Source organism: Uranotaenia lowii, chromosome 3, assembly GCF_029784155.1.
Source record: "Uranotaenia lowii strain MFRU-FL chromosome 3, ASM2978415v1, whole genome shotgun sequence".
In the NCBI taxonomy this organism is placed as follows: Eukaryota; Metazoa; Arthropoda; class Insecta; order Diptera; family Culicidae; genus Uranotaenia; species Uranotaenia lowii.
The window spans coordinates 235,333,810-235,348,542 of NC_073693.1; the positions used below are offsets into that span (position 1 = coordinate 235,333,810).

At 34.9% G+C, this 14,733-nt stretch overlaps 1 protein-coding gene across 2 annotated transcripts in view; it reads left to right on the forward strand.

The window, feature by feature from the left end:
• The first annotated feature begins 10,943 nt into the window (after positions 1 to 10,943).
• The window catches only part of LOC129751670 (hemicentin-1), a 1,296,938-nt gene continuing 1,293,148 nt past the window's right edge, over positions 10,944 to 14,733 (forward strand). For both annotated transcript variants that reach the window (XM_055747314.1, XM_055747315.1), the window contains exon 1: positions 10,944 to 12,535. The gene's annotated coding sequence lies outside the window, so the exon portion shown is untranslated. The remainder of the gene's footprint in view (positions 12,536 to 14,733) is intronic.

The window sequence follows — 14,733 nt, forward strand, 5'->3', positions numbered from 1 at the left end:
GTGCAGTGTTCGGTAATGGATCATTTTTTCGTCAGTAGGGTCGGTTCGTTGTGTGTGTTTGTGTATGTGTGTGTTTGTGTGGGGATAATTGACGTGATCGGTTGGTTCGGTGTTCGTTTTTTGCTCGCTAGATCGTTCTTGCTCTTCTCGTTTTAAACTTTAAACGCGTGATAAAATTCGGTGAGTTGCATCGTTGCCAAGTGCATTGTACGTGTTTGAAAGTGCCACGTTAGGACGCTTTGCTCTTTTCGTCTTAAGCGCGCGGTAAAATTCGGTGAGTTACGCCGGTGCTAAGTACTAAGTTAGTTAGGACGTATAAAAACGCGATGTACTCGATAGTGTGCGACGCGACGATTTTTAACTTTGCTTAGATCACATCCCTTCCCAAAGGGAATCCAGATCTTATTTACCTTACTCACTAACAAACCACCCTTCCTGTGACGACCGTGGAGATTTAGAGGTGTATTCGGTCTCTAGTAGCAACGGAAGTCGAACTAACAATCCTTCCCTTTCCCCGATGAACCGTAAGGACGTGGCCGGCGCCGTTATTGACCATATAAGAAGGAACCTTCGAAACGTGCACACAGAAAATGGTAAGCTAATCCCAAGTCCCATTTATTTGGATCTATGTGCAATTTTGATGGTTCTTGTCAATCACGGAGTAGCAACTACTGAAATGTACGGTTTATCCAAGCTCAAGCTCAAGCCAAGCTCATGTTTGTACTCACTAATTGTCGGGTTCGTTTTTCGTCTAATTTTTGTTGTGCTTAAATATTGTAGTGTGAATTTTATCTGTGAAAACTTTATAGAACATTTTAGTTTGAAAAATTGAATGTTTCCTATTTTTTAAACTCACTGCGTCGAAAAGTGAACTGCAACGCTTCACCATTAGATAAATTTTGCGGCAGCGCTTTGTTTACTAATGGCTACTTGAATTTTGTGTGTTGGTGTTTTGATCGTGATTGGCTATTGTTGTGTTACTAACATTTGCTTTTGTTTTTCGTGTGTTCGTACATTGTAAGAGGTTTGCGTATGTGGAACTGAGGTTGTTTACGTCGGTTCTGAAGTTTAATGTGTTCGTGTTTGTGTAGATATGACACATTTCCATGACACGATGGATCTCGAGAAATGATTCAATTTATCTATATTGGGCATGATTACTTGAAACAAAAATGTGTCACTAGTTAATGGTTTTATTTTTTAGCAATTTTTCAGTAAAAACGAAACAAACCTGTTTTTGATATATTTTATGAAATCAATAAATCTTAAAAAAAAAAAACCTTTCTTTTGGGCATATTTTCCATAAAACCTTTTTTTTGTCCATGAGGTTTAAAAAACAATCCCTTAGCCATTAAATTAAGAGATGCTCGTGCTTATCTGTAGCTTTAAAGAAGGCATTCCAGATAGTCCGGTTTCCCGGATATTTAAGAATTAAATCGAGACAAATTCAGTAGGGCCCAACAATACGAATTTTATGGAAACCTACCCGAATTGCGCCCACATTTACTTACATTAGTTGCGAAATTAGTTCCAAGTGACCCAATTCAACATTCTCTGATTTTGCTCGAGCAGTACTTTAGTTTAGCCTATATTTTCCCGGATGTTGTGCGGTTTTTGGATTTGAAATCAAAAGCTCGATTTTTACCAGGTTTTTCAAAAAATCAACCAGATTTTACAAGTCCGGATATGTCCAGGTATTATTTCGTAATGCTTATTCTATAACCTTACGATTTTTTTCACGAACCGATTTCAAGCATTTCGAATTTAAGAGAAAAAAATAAATACTCCAATTACTAGAAAAAAGGTCAAAAATCTGAATGATTGTAGGACAAATTCAAATACAATCATGTGAAGTGTGATTGAAGAAGTCTTCGATTTACATTCTTTTTGGTTTTTCATGGACTTGTATTTCATGTTAATTCACGATGCCAAGTAAATCTTTGACGTTTTGTAATTAGGAGAAAATGTTAGACCGTTCCCAAAAGCTTCATGATTAATCTTAATTCAAATATAGAGGACATGATTCGCTACTGTTTGCTTAATAACTCCCATAAACAATCTATACTAAAAAGTCGAGGAATTGAAATCAATTTCAGAAAACCTTCGCGGACCGCACATAAAATGACTGGTACTTGAAATGCAACATATTGAGGAATCAAACGTTAAAATTACTACTGTTTCTCACAATTTTTTTTTTATTATTTTTTATTTAATAATTTTTTTTAATCGTAAAAAGCAAAACAATAAAAAAAACAACAAAATTATGTTTGATTTGTAAATATTTGACCATCTGAATGGTCGAAAGAGCTTTAAGAGCATATTTCTTTTATTAAATTTTCCCCAAAAACGAACTTTATGATGCGAATTCACTCATTCGCGCTGTTGCAACTCAGCTCCGACTGATTTCTATAAAATTTAGTAGAGATGTTCCGAATAGTGGTATTCGGCAAACGGCCAAATACCGAATATTGACCTTTTCAACTATTCGACCAAACGAATATTCGGCCAAATATCCTTTTGAGTTTTCAATAGAAATACTTGTATTTCTACTTTTATTTTTAACTAGCTGACCCGTTGTGCTTTGCTACACCTTCCGAAAATAAATGTAATTTGTAAAAATCTATTCAAATTTAGGTTTTAGGAAGCATTTTTTTAAATCAAACCTCATCATACTTCAGAACCAACAACTTTGAAATGAGTGCTGCAACTGCAGTTCTGAATTGCAATTCAAAGATGATATATATTATTTACTGAAACTTGATCTCTAAACTCGTTTTTCAAGATCTAAAATTTGTACTCTGTACCCAAAAAACCCTTTTTAAATATGGTCCCTTCTTTGAAAAGCTCTTTATCTCAATTTACATGGGAGCTCTCCCATCTTTTCCAATTTTGTCCCACACTGCTTGAAGAAGGTATGCAAATTTAACAGGCTCGAGTTTACATAATACTAATTGAAAGAAAAAGATTTGCATATTGGAATTTATTGCAAATTGTATTTTATGGAGAGAGAATTTTTTAAATCGATGAATAGCGTGAATCGAGACAGTTTTTTTAGTATATTCCTAAAAGTCTGTATTATTAGCACTTCCAGCTCCTGATAAGCTTTAGATGGGGTATTTCTTGGAGTTGAAAAATAAGCTGCAGAAATTTGAAAAAAAAAAACAATGAAAAGGATTTTTAATAACCATTTCCAAACAGCTTTTTTCACCAGGTGTAAGTTGACAGGAGGGAATATTGTTTTTAACACTATAAGGGTATACTAAACAATTCTCATAAAAAATTTGCGTCCAGTTGAATATCAGTTCTAAAGTCTCGCTTTTCAAAAACGAAGCGGATCAAAAGTCTCTTTTATGCAGCCATGTAACACAAAAACACTTTTCATGTTGAGTATGTACTTGAATTGGTATGTAATCAAAAAGTACGATGGTTTTTCAGAATTTTTTAAAATAAAAAGCTCCCAGTTTCATTTCTAAATTCGTTTCGTTGTGTTTTTGGGCCGAAGTAACAATTTCTAGAAGAAAACATAATTATTAATTTTTTTTAACATAAAAAGTTGAACGTTTGAACATGTTCTCATGTTCCATGAATGAAAAGTCGTATGCTGCCTACATTAACACGAACTAAATATGGAAGTATTTTTGCAAAGCTTTCAATTGGCTTTGATTCGATTGATAAAATACCGATCCGTAACACATCTAGGTTGTATATCGCTCCCACGTGCATAAGAAACATAGGTACTTGGTTGAGAAACAGGCGCCTGGTTTTTAAAATTTTCCAGCGATCAATGAACAGTATGCTTTAGTTACTATCCACTTGCGACGACGTTTGCTTGACCATAGAGACGAAAAACAAACCCCTCAAATAAAAGAAAATCTCTAAAAATAGATGCCATGACTGTTCAATTTCAGATTTTGGCCAAAAAAAATGTAGGCCTATATGTTTTATTCGATCGACAAAATGTCAATCTGGGTCTCATCTAGGCGTCATTCATAACCATGTGCTGTACAAATGAGCTAGGCATCAAGTAGAAAAAAAATCACATCAAGGCTTCATATCGCCACCCCTTGCATTGAAAATATTCTTGGTTGAGAAATACGCGCCAAAATATTCCCACTGATCAGTATGCTATGCCTTGGTTACTATCCTTTTGCGACGTTGGCTCGACGCCTCGACCTTGGAGACGAAAAACAAACCGCCCAAAGGAAGAAAAAATCTCGAGAAAATGGATGTCATGACTTTAATTTGTTCCGAAAAACTACAAATTTAGTTTGGAAGCCCCCCCTCTCTTGAGTCGGATCGAGTTTTGACTATTACCGAAACCACCCCCGGCCTCAAAAACCCTCAGATGCCAATTTTGACGATGATCGGTTCAGTAGTTTCCGAGTCTATAGGGAACAGACAGACAGACAAACATTCATTTTTATATATATAGACTAGCAGACCCGGTAAACTTCGTCTTACCATGTTTAACTTGGCGTCTCGCTTTCGTGAACATGTCCTAGTTTTTTTACATCTCCTTTTTTCCGTTTACTCGAATTGCCACGCTTAATTTTATCGGAACCAACCCTAAAAATTTTAACTCAATTCTTCGGGTTTTTACATAGATTATCAAAACATTACCTTCAATCAATCTTACATGCATATTACAGGAAAACTTTTAATCTACTTTTCTTTGAGTCGGATGCTTTGAATATTGCCGAATGGTGTCAGGTATCAGCTTCCCGTTGAAAATTTGAGTTTTTCAGCACTCAACGGGACCATCAAACTTGGCAAGCCTCATGCAGCATGCTTAAAAAATCCACTCTTTGTAGCTTGTTCCATAAATAACTTTATGTTGATAATATCTATGTTTCATTTATTGAATACCATTTAGTTGATTTATTCCACTTTGATCGAGTTCACATTAAGGTTGAAATCGGAATCAAAAGTTTCTCATTAATTGGAATTTATTGCACATGAAACTTTATGGAAAAAGAATTTTGAATATCGGGACCATTTAAGGAGTATTTACCCAATACTCTACCTATCGTAGCACTTTCAGCTCCCGAGTTTCTTCGGAGAGAAGATTTCTTACTAACCATTTTCAAGCAGCTTTTTGTTCACTATTTTCACCCTTGGAAGCAGTGGTATTTAAATAATATCCATATTTTCATCAAAACCATGTCAAAAAAAAAATTACAGTTTTATTATTTATTTCAGCAAAAAATGCTTATTAAATTCCTTTGAACGTTTACCCAGTTAATAAAAAAATGATCGGGTTTGAAAGGAGGAAAAAGAATGTTTAATTTTATTTGAATTTTTATCCTAATAGACATATCTGTCAATATAAACCGTTGTTTTTTTAAGATTCTAACTGAAACTTTGAGGTTTTTGAAAATTAAATAGATCGAAAAGAGCTAATCTGTTAAGGCTACAACGATTCCATGAGTTCGTTCCTTTTTTTTTGAAGTTTTCATGTACATATACCTCGAAACCTTTAAAAACATATAAGTGTCTTTTGGCTATCATCACAGTTCAACTTTCATATTCTTTCAAAAAGAAATATCTAAGTAAAGGTACATTTGCCCCATTTACTGATGCAAGTGAAAACACATTGCTCTTTTTCAGATGCGTCAGTGTAAAGACTTTAAAATAAGGTTGCCAGATTTTTTTTCACTACCATCCGGGCCTAGCAATTCCGGGCATTTTTTCAAAAAAACCTGACAAAATCCGGGCATGGATTTCAATTTTTCAAATCCAAAAACCGGGCAAAAACCGGGCAAAATTTAGGTGTTATTATATATAAAAGCAAAGAAAAAATGCAAAAAAATCGAAATTAATATTTTATTAATGTAATTGCAGACTTCCAACAACTTTTTGGAACACTTAAATATTTAAAGGTTTATAAAAGTAAATCAGCGAAATTATTTGAAACAATCGTTGAAAATTTTCATACAAATAATCGATTTTGCTGAAACGTACCCAAAAACTTTGATTTTTTTGGTTTCTTTGTGAAAATTGTTAAAAAATCCGGGCAATATCCGGACTTTTTTCACGATATCCGGGCAACCGGGCCGGACCGGACTTTCTCGAAATTTTGCATCAAATATCCGGGCAAACCCGGATAAAACCGGGCAATCTGGCAAGCTTACTTTAAAATAAATTGAATACTTTTTCCTGTTTGTCTTTTTTATCAACTTTCATTGATATATCTGCAGTTTTTCCCCAGAATACAATAATGCTTGGTACTTCAATTTCACTGCACACTGTTTAACCATAAGACCTTCATTTACAAAGATATTTAATAATTTTGAATATCCGCTTCAGATTTAACATTCGGTATACCCTTTCTGATCATTTTGGAGAAATAATTCTTAAAGGGTATATGTTTCATGACTAAAAAACGCGTTGCCACTTGTTTCACCGTGTGAAATGACAGGAGTTAATATCATTTTCGACATTTCCAGGTCATAATAAAAACTTATCAAAAAAAATTCTGCTTCTGCTATCAAAAGATAATGCTTCTAGAATATCAATCACAGAAAAACTTTTCAACAAAAAAGCGAATCTAAAGTCTCTTCTATGTAGCCAAAATATGTTAAACATAAACACACTTTCATGTTAAGTACGTACTTGAATTCTGTGTGAACAAACAGTGAACCTGTAAACAGTTTTTCTGTGAATGAATTTAAAAAAAAGTTGAGTTTATTTAGTCAGATTGTTTAATTGGGCTCAAAGATTTAAAGATGAAGAAATAATGTGAACATGTATGTGTACATGAGCAATTTATAATTTTTTTGTAAATGTTGAACGTTTCCACTTGCTCTAGTGTATCTTTTAACTGAAATTTTTTTCATTTTTATTGATAACTTTCACTTATGCTTCCAGAAAATCAAAAAGTTCTTTGCATTAGGCCTTAAATAAACATCAATCCTATATAATCTTTTTTAAAGGACAGGCTCTTGTGTCTGTTCATCCTCAATGGATTTTGTTGTTGCTCTGTAAATTTAAAGGCACCCGAAACATTTTCAGTTAAGCACATTTGTACATGTTCGAAAAATGTTTCTAGGGGTATTGAATTATAAAATTGTATGTAAATCTTCCCACTTTCTTTTTGCAAATGTCCGCAAAGAGTCATACCATAATTTTATATGCATCAGTATGGGAGAGTGGGGAATCATGGGCCACTTTTTTCGTTGTTCCATAACTTCTTTATTATAAAAGATAAAATGAAAATAAAAAATGGTATGGTTTTCTACATTTTCAAGATATCATAAGGTATTTTTTTAAAATTTTTAATAAGTTATTTTCCCCAAATGCTGACTGTTTGAAAAAAAGCAATATTTTTTGGATTTTTAAAAATGGTGGGGAATCGTGGGCCACCAAATCCAAATTGACCAAATAACATCCAAAGTTTATGAGTTGACCCAAAACTGTGATTTCCTAATTCATTTCGTTATTTTAAAGCAATTTCTGATGATGGAATAAAAAAGAGAGCTGTGTATGATCGCATGGATCCCAAAACCTGGCTCGCGAACGTTTTGGCAAAATTTCTTATATAGGATGGACAAAATATTTTTCATAACTCTTCATTTGGCATAAGAAAACATTACAGATAGGAAAAACGTGTTTTAAGTTCTGAATGTGTAAAAAAACATAAAAATACAGGTGATTCAAGATGTGTGGCCCACGATTCCCCACAAGCTATGATTTGCAAATTGGTTGCATTTGTGTGACTTATTGATGTTTCATCAAAAATTCCTTTTCCATGTGAAAAATCATGACAAAACTAAGATCATAAGCGTATGAGCATATTTTTGTTATGCACTTTAGGTTCCCCATCGATGAAATTAGCGGGTGTTTTTTTAATTATGTAAGTAAATTTTTCCAACTTTTTTTAGCTTGATAAATAAAAGAAGCATATGATGCGTATTTCAGTCAACAACATATAGGAATATGTGCTCACGCAAAGCGACGACGATGACAGTTGGTTTGAGATTTTTATCTCAACACACAACTGAGATATTAAAAGTGGCCCACGTTTCCCCATGGCCCACGATACCCCACTCTCCCCTACTAAATTCATATTTTCAGACAACAATTTCTGCTGAACTTAAAATAGTTTTTTTTTAATTGTTTAAATGGTATTGATTTGATCGGCAAAGTATCAATCTGGGTGTCATTCATTACTATGTGCTGTACAAATGATCTAGGAATCAAGAAGAAAAAAAACACATCTAGGCTTCATATCGCTACCACATGCATTGAAATTATGCTTGGTTTAGAAATGCGCGCCCAAATATTTCAACTAATCAGTATGCTATGCCATCGTTACCATCCTCTCTTGGTGTTTGCTTGCGACGCCTTGGACGACCATGGAGACAAATAACAAATCGCCCGGCGCCCGAAGTAAAGAAAATCTCCGAAAATGGATGTCATGACTTTAATTTGATTCAAAAAACTACAAATTTAATTATAACGGACAATTGATGCCACTTTTTGTTATTTTTATTCAATATAAACCGATTCGCATGCCCACAAAATATTCTAAAAATAATTTCGCTTGTATCTTTTGGGTAATTTTGGAGGAGTAGTACTACAAACACCGTTACAAGAGAATTTTATATAATAGATAAAAAATCTTCTATTTGGTCGGGATTCGACCAGTCCGAACTGAACGCCATCAGCATTTTTTCGAGACACTTGAACTTTATGAGCAAACATTTTCATAAAGGAACGAAATATTTGATGTTTAGGAGCTAGAATCAATATTTTATAATACTATGGATTCATTTCAGTCAATCGTATTTTGTTTTGCGATCTAGGATATGCATAACTTGAGATTTAGTTTCTGTTGTTTTTAAATTTTCTAATGGCGCTCAGTTCGGTCTGGTCGAAGGCCGGCCATTTATGCCATCTTAATGCACCTCATGTTTTTAAGTCAATTATTCCCAACCAGATGTATCAGATCTTTTTTAAGTAGAGGTCTCTTTGATTTTTAAAATGTCACCATTAGCTGAAAGGACATCAGATGACTTGTCGCTTCTAGGACGTTTATAACAAGAACGATTGGGTTTCAGTTAAATCCAAGACAAAACATGTCAAAACTGGTGCAAAGATTTTTGGAATTGCTTTTTATTTATATCGCATAAGATGAATGTCTAATTTTTGTTAACTGTCATCAAAATAGTTGTAAAATAGTACGACGATCTTTACCCTAAAGCATACAACACGACCGAATCTGAAAGATTTTTTGAAAAACTTGTAAAAAAAGAGAAAATTTGAATAGAAACTAGGCCTTATTCTCAAACATACAAGATCAAAAGGAAATAAAATTACTTGAAATTTTCCATCGAATAACAACAGCAGTGTTCAAATCGTTTCCAACGAAAAAAATTACTTTAAAAAATCGGCTTTGTAACACAAAATTTAAAAAATTTCATGCCTGGATAAATCCAGAAAATTTGGAACAAATGATAATCAAAGTTGTAAAGCTATCTACAGTGAGAAATACACGGATAAATCTAAAATGATTGAAAAAATTGACAAGTCTCTTCTTGTGTAAATTTAAAAAAATAAATATTCGGCCTATTTGGCCTTCATGCCTAGCTCAACTATTCGGTGAGCCAAATATTCGGCGGTATTCGGCGCCGAATATTCGGTACATCTCTAAAATTTAGTGTTTCAGAATAGTCTCATCATTTTTTAAAAAGATTTATTTTTGTTAAAAATCGTCTAACTTTTCTAGTAAAATTAAAATGTTTTCTTTTTTGTGACGTGAATTCCTAATTTGCGACTGTTTTGGAACGATTTTTAAAATAACCTAATTGGATTTGATAAAAATCTTTTCGCTACACAATGTAGCAGTATTTGTTGGCTTCAAAACGTAAAAAAAATCGTTCCATACATTTTAAATTTGTTTTTTTTTTTAAAGTTGTCAAGATTTACACTTTTTCCAACAAAAAAATAGATTTTAAAAATCACATAAAGCATGTTGAAATTTTTTTTCTCTTTTTCCGTTGGTTTTGTGTGATTTGAATTATTCAAATTATTAACAAATTTGAGATAAAGATAAAGCTCTTTTTTGAGCAATACAAGCAAGTGGAATGTTTCAAATAGAGATCAGCGATATTCAAGATTATTTAGCCGGAAATTTTCTAAAATAAAAAGTTATAAGTAATAAAGTAAAGTTTCAGGAAACAGAAAACTTTATGAAAAATAACCTTGATTTGGTTCACTGTAAGCATCATCTATGGCGTATATGGCGCTCATAAATCAAAGTCGATGAACTTCTTCATTGGACGCTATCTCAAAAATCTCTTGACAAGACAGCACCAAAGTTCGCACATGTAAACATTTTATAACAAAGCAGCTTTACTGAAAATTTCATCAATTTTGATACATGCATTCAAAAGTTATTTTAAAAACATGTTGCATTTTTTCGAATATACTTCTTATAATTTTTTTTACATTTTTTCGGTTTGAAGGTTTGAATCTCGTTTGTTGAACAAATTAGTAAGGTAGTTAGGTACTGCAAATAATCTCGTCATGCTTGGATGGCAACTCTGAAAGTTAACATCCTCAAAATTCTTTTATTTAGAGAGATTTATCCGAAAAAGGATACCAGCTGTGGGTGGAATGATTTCTTCTCCTAATTCCAGCCTCAGTCAGAAAGAGGTTACAGATGGTGACAGGATTCAGAACAAGTTCGACTTCGAACCGGTTCGTTCGAACTCGTAAGGATATCCCCGGCATTCGTCAGACAGGCTTCGGCGAGAGAAAAACACACTCAAGGAGAGAACCACATTTTCCCGACTCCCACCGGTTGGTGGCCGCTTGTCGCCGTCGTCGTCGTCGTTGTCCTCGTCGTGTGGCTCGGATAATTCGGGAACGGAACGGAAAAGCACGAACTCCGTGGTGGCGCAGTGTAACGGCCGAGATAGATGTCAGTAGTGTTTTGAAACCCGTCGTGGAAACAATGTAACAGCAGAGGCCGGTTCGGGATCTCGTGTGCGCGCGTGTGTTTTTTTCTCACTCGGTCGGTCTCTCCCCCCCTACTGGGTGCTCTGGATGCCCCATTGCCATTGCAATTGAGGAGGAAATCCCTCTGCGGTATCGCTAGTGAATTGTTGTTGTTATTGTGACCTTCCCTGTGGGTGCAGTCCAAGGAAGTGTTGAAGTGTTGGAGTGCAGGGAAGGAACAGGTGCTGGTGAGGTATACAGCAAATTCCTTCACAGGTATAGCTGGACCCCCGGAAGATGGCTGAGGGGTTTTGAGGGAGATTCGAGGGGCTAGAGCATGTGGGTGTCGTCGTGAGGACAGTGGAATTTTTCTGGCTATTCATCGTGCAACTGCATTTTTGTGCAATTTATTTGGAAGCATAGCTTCCATAAGATCTGTGTGGTGCTACATCACTGTATTAAAGTGTGGAAAGTGTGGATGCATTCCTAAGTATCCTTTGGGATGAGCATTTTTCTGGAATTCCAGTCAATCACCTGAGATTGCAGGATAGAGAACGTGTGCTCCATTCGGTGAAGCTCGACGATGTGATGAGTCGAATGTTATTGTGGAAAATACTTGGGACGAAAAAATCGGTATAAATTCTGCACCTATCGGAAAAAGATAAATTGTGCATGTCGTGCAACTTTCAATCAAGAAGCTAAACGTGTGTAATCAATCATAATCCTGTACACTTAAGCAGAAGAGCGTTCACCTGCTTCGCGTTAATAACATCAGCACAGAGCACAGGTATTCACCTGCGTTGGATTACACCTACTTACATAATACGACAGCTCCGAATAAACCTGGCTGAACAGCGTTCTAGACAGCACTCTGCACTGGCTTGTCGTGGTCGTGGTGTGATAATTGGATAGGCAAAAGTGCAGTAATTGTGACTCCTCATTCAACAAAACGAGCGACCGGATCAACGACAAAATTCTTCCTCCGCCCAATCCATTTCATTCCATTCCATTCAGTGAATAGTACAGAGTGGGAGGAAACCAAATTACGAAAAAGTTCAGTGTATAGCTGCACAAATTGAATTGCGGGTGTTTTTTCGTCCAGCTTTTTCTGTCTACTTAGGCTCAGGCTAAGCCAAAGTCCTAGGAAAAAAAAACGAGAGGATCCGAAACAGGTGTCAAACGGGAAAGGTAATATCCGGGAAGTGCCGCCTGTTCTGCCAATTCCCGTCACGGAAAAAGTCATAATCATGTATTCCGGGGGTTAGCAGCAGTGTTCTACTGCCTCGAAGCCGGATGCTCAATGGTGCCAACTGAAGGTAACAAGGGGAACTAGTGCTGGGAAATTCCCCAATGGGGGGCAGTGTGGTTCTTTAATAGTGGCAAACAGTGTTAGGCTTAATCGAAACCAGTAAACGCGATTTATCAATTAGTGTGTGTGTATGTCTGTTGAGGCAAGCAATCGGTGATGCACATTCCAGGACAGGGGCAGCGGCGGATTGTTCCTTCCTTCGTCCTTCTTCCCCGGAATCACCATTAGTACGAGTAACTATTTGGAGTGGAAGAACAGTAGCAACCAGCTGGGATTAGAAAACAGGTAGCTAACAACATATACGTCAATTTATCACAATTAAAATGACAGCAATCGGTCGATGAGGGAAGGATTAACTTAGAAAAAAGGGTATCAAACATACTATCCAATATGTATTTAGATATAGATTATCCGGCCTTTGATTGGGCTTGATGAAAGCAGTTGTCTAATCGCTGGAAACTGATTTATGGATGTACAAATTTAGGTTATGACAGTTTCTTTATTGAATTAAATATCTACAGACCTATGAGGTCGTTGCATCGTGCTTCATTTCCGATTACCAAATACCAGTGTGAGATGATTTGTGTCGTGCCAGATTTTTCATAAGAATTATTAACAGCTTATATGACCTAAGGCTATGATCATTTAGTATCCGGGCAGTTACAAACGATTGTATTTTAAAAACTATTTATTTGATCGAAAAACTTTCTATGGAGGGAATGAAGGTGTTAATATGAAATTTAATATAAAAATATAAAAAAATATATTTATCAATGATTTCAAGAAATAATCTTACTTTTTCATAAAATCTCTTTTTAATCTTTGCACACTTGTGTCAGTCATTTATTGATCTATTATTTTTACCACAGAAGTAAAACCTTTGCAAAATCATGATATTTAACACAAACTCACCTGGAAAAAGCAATTGGAATCTGGTTGGAACCTTTTTATTGGTAGGCATATCGAAAAAATTTGATCTCTTAAATCCGGTTTTAACATAAATTTCTTCGTCCGTCAGGACACATCTGTCACATTGCGTAAAAACCGGTTGCACATAAACTGTTCACTATCAGTTATTTACTAGGTGTCTACTAGTCAGAAAACTAGACGACTGACTAGTAGACACCTAGAGAGAGACTGACGGAAATGGATTAATTGCATTATTTAAGGAGTCTGCATTTAGTTATCCCCAATAATCATAGACTTTTTACCATATTTAAGATCAAGGGTTCCATTCCGATGCTTCATTTGAACTTCGTGTGGATTCTAGCATGGCACCTTATACTTCTTAACCATTCGGTCCGAAAATAATCAGAAAAAAATCAACAGTTTATGAGTTTCCAAGTCTAAAATGAAGAGTTTTCGAGGCGCAAAAGGCGCAAATTTGTGCAAAATTTGTTTTACCATGTCTTTTTGCATCGTAAATATCTCAAACACACATTAACTTAAAAATTTAGAAAAAAATAGGCAAGATAGTCCTTTTCATAACCAAAACAACGCTGCTAAAGTTTTGCATATCCGAGCTCTAATAACGTTGCTATCACCAAAATAAAGTGCCCGGATACTAAATGATCATAGCCATAATTTTGCTATCATGCCATGAAAGCACATTGAGAGCACATTGAGAGCAGAATATTCAAATGACATTAATGACTATAATTAAATGTTTGTTACAAATCGTTGGGGTTTGGTATTTTATATGAAGAAAATATGTTCCAAATTTGAAAAGAATCGGTGAAGTAGTTTTCGAATGACGATGTCCACGGACTTTTAAAATGTGCTCTCGAGAAAAACGCGTTTGAAGTTTCTGCTCTCTCTCTCTCTCTCTCTCTCTTGCAGTATTAGATAAGAGGAGATAAAGGCCTATAATTTCTTCAGTTTTGCTTCGATTGACTAGAAAATTTGACACAACATTCTTGAAATGTTTTATAATTATAAAATAAAAAAATAAAACAATCGATTTTTTGAAAGTGTTAGACCCTACTTCCCCCTTAAATTAACATTTTAAGAAATTTAACAAATCTATAACTACAAACCAAATTAAGTTTATTTAAAGCTCAATTTAAAGACCTTCAAATGTAGAAAACAGTTTCAGATATTTTAACTTCAGACTTAGTTAATGATTATTTATTATCTTCAAAAACTTCATGTTGATCAAAGTTACCCCGGTGATCATAGTTCCCTCAGGTTACGGTTTTTCAAACACCTTCACTCCCCGGCAGCTCTATCTGCAGTACGATAACTTAAACTTTTTTGTGTGTACTAACTGGTAGTTTTTTTTTTGCGTAGTGCTGTAAAAAATGTTGGAAATGTTCAATATAGGTTCTTAATTATGCCCGAATTAAAAATTTGCACGAATGTTTATTTGTTGGTATTGAACAAAGCTTTGGTGATGTCAGGTCTTAAAAATTGAACATCGGAGTTAAAAGTCACATAGTTTTGGACACTTTACAATTTTTTCTAGGGTTTTCCATTGATTTTCT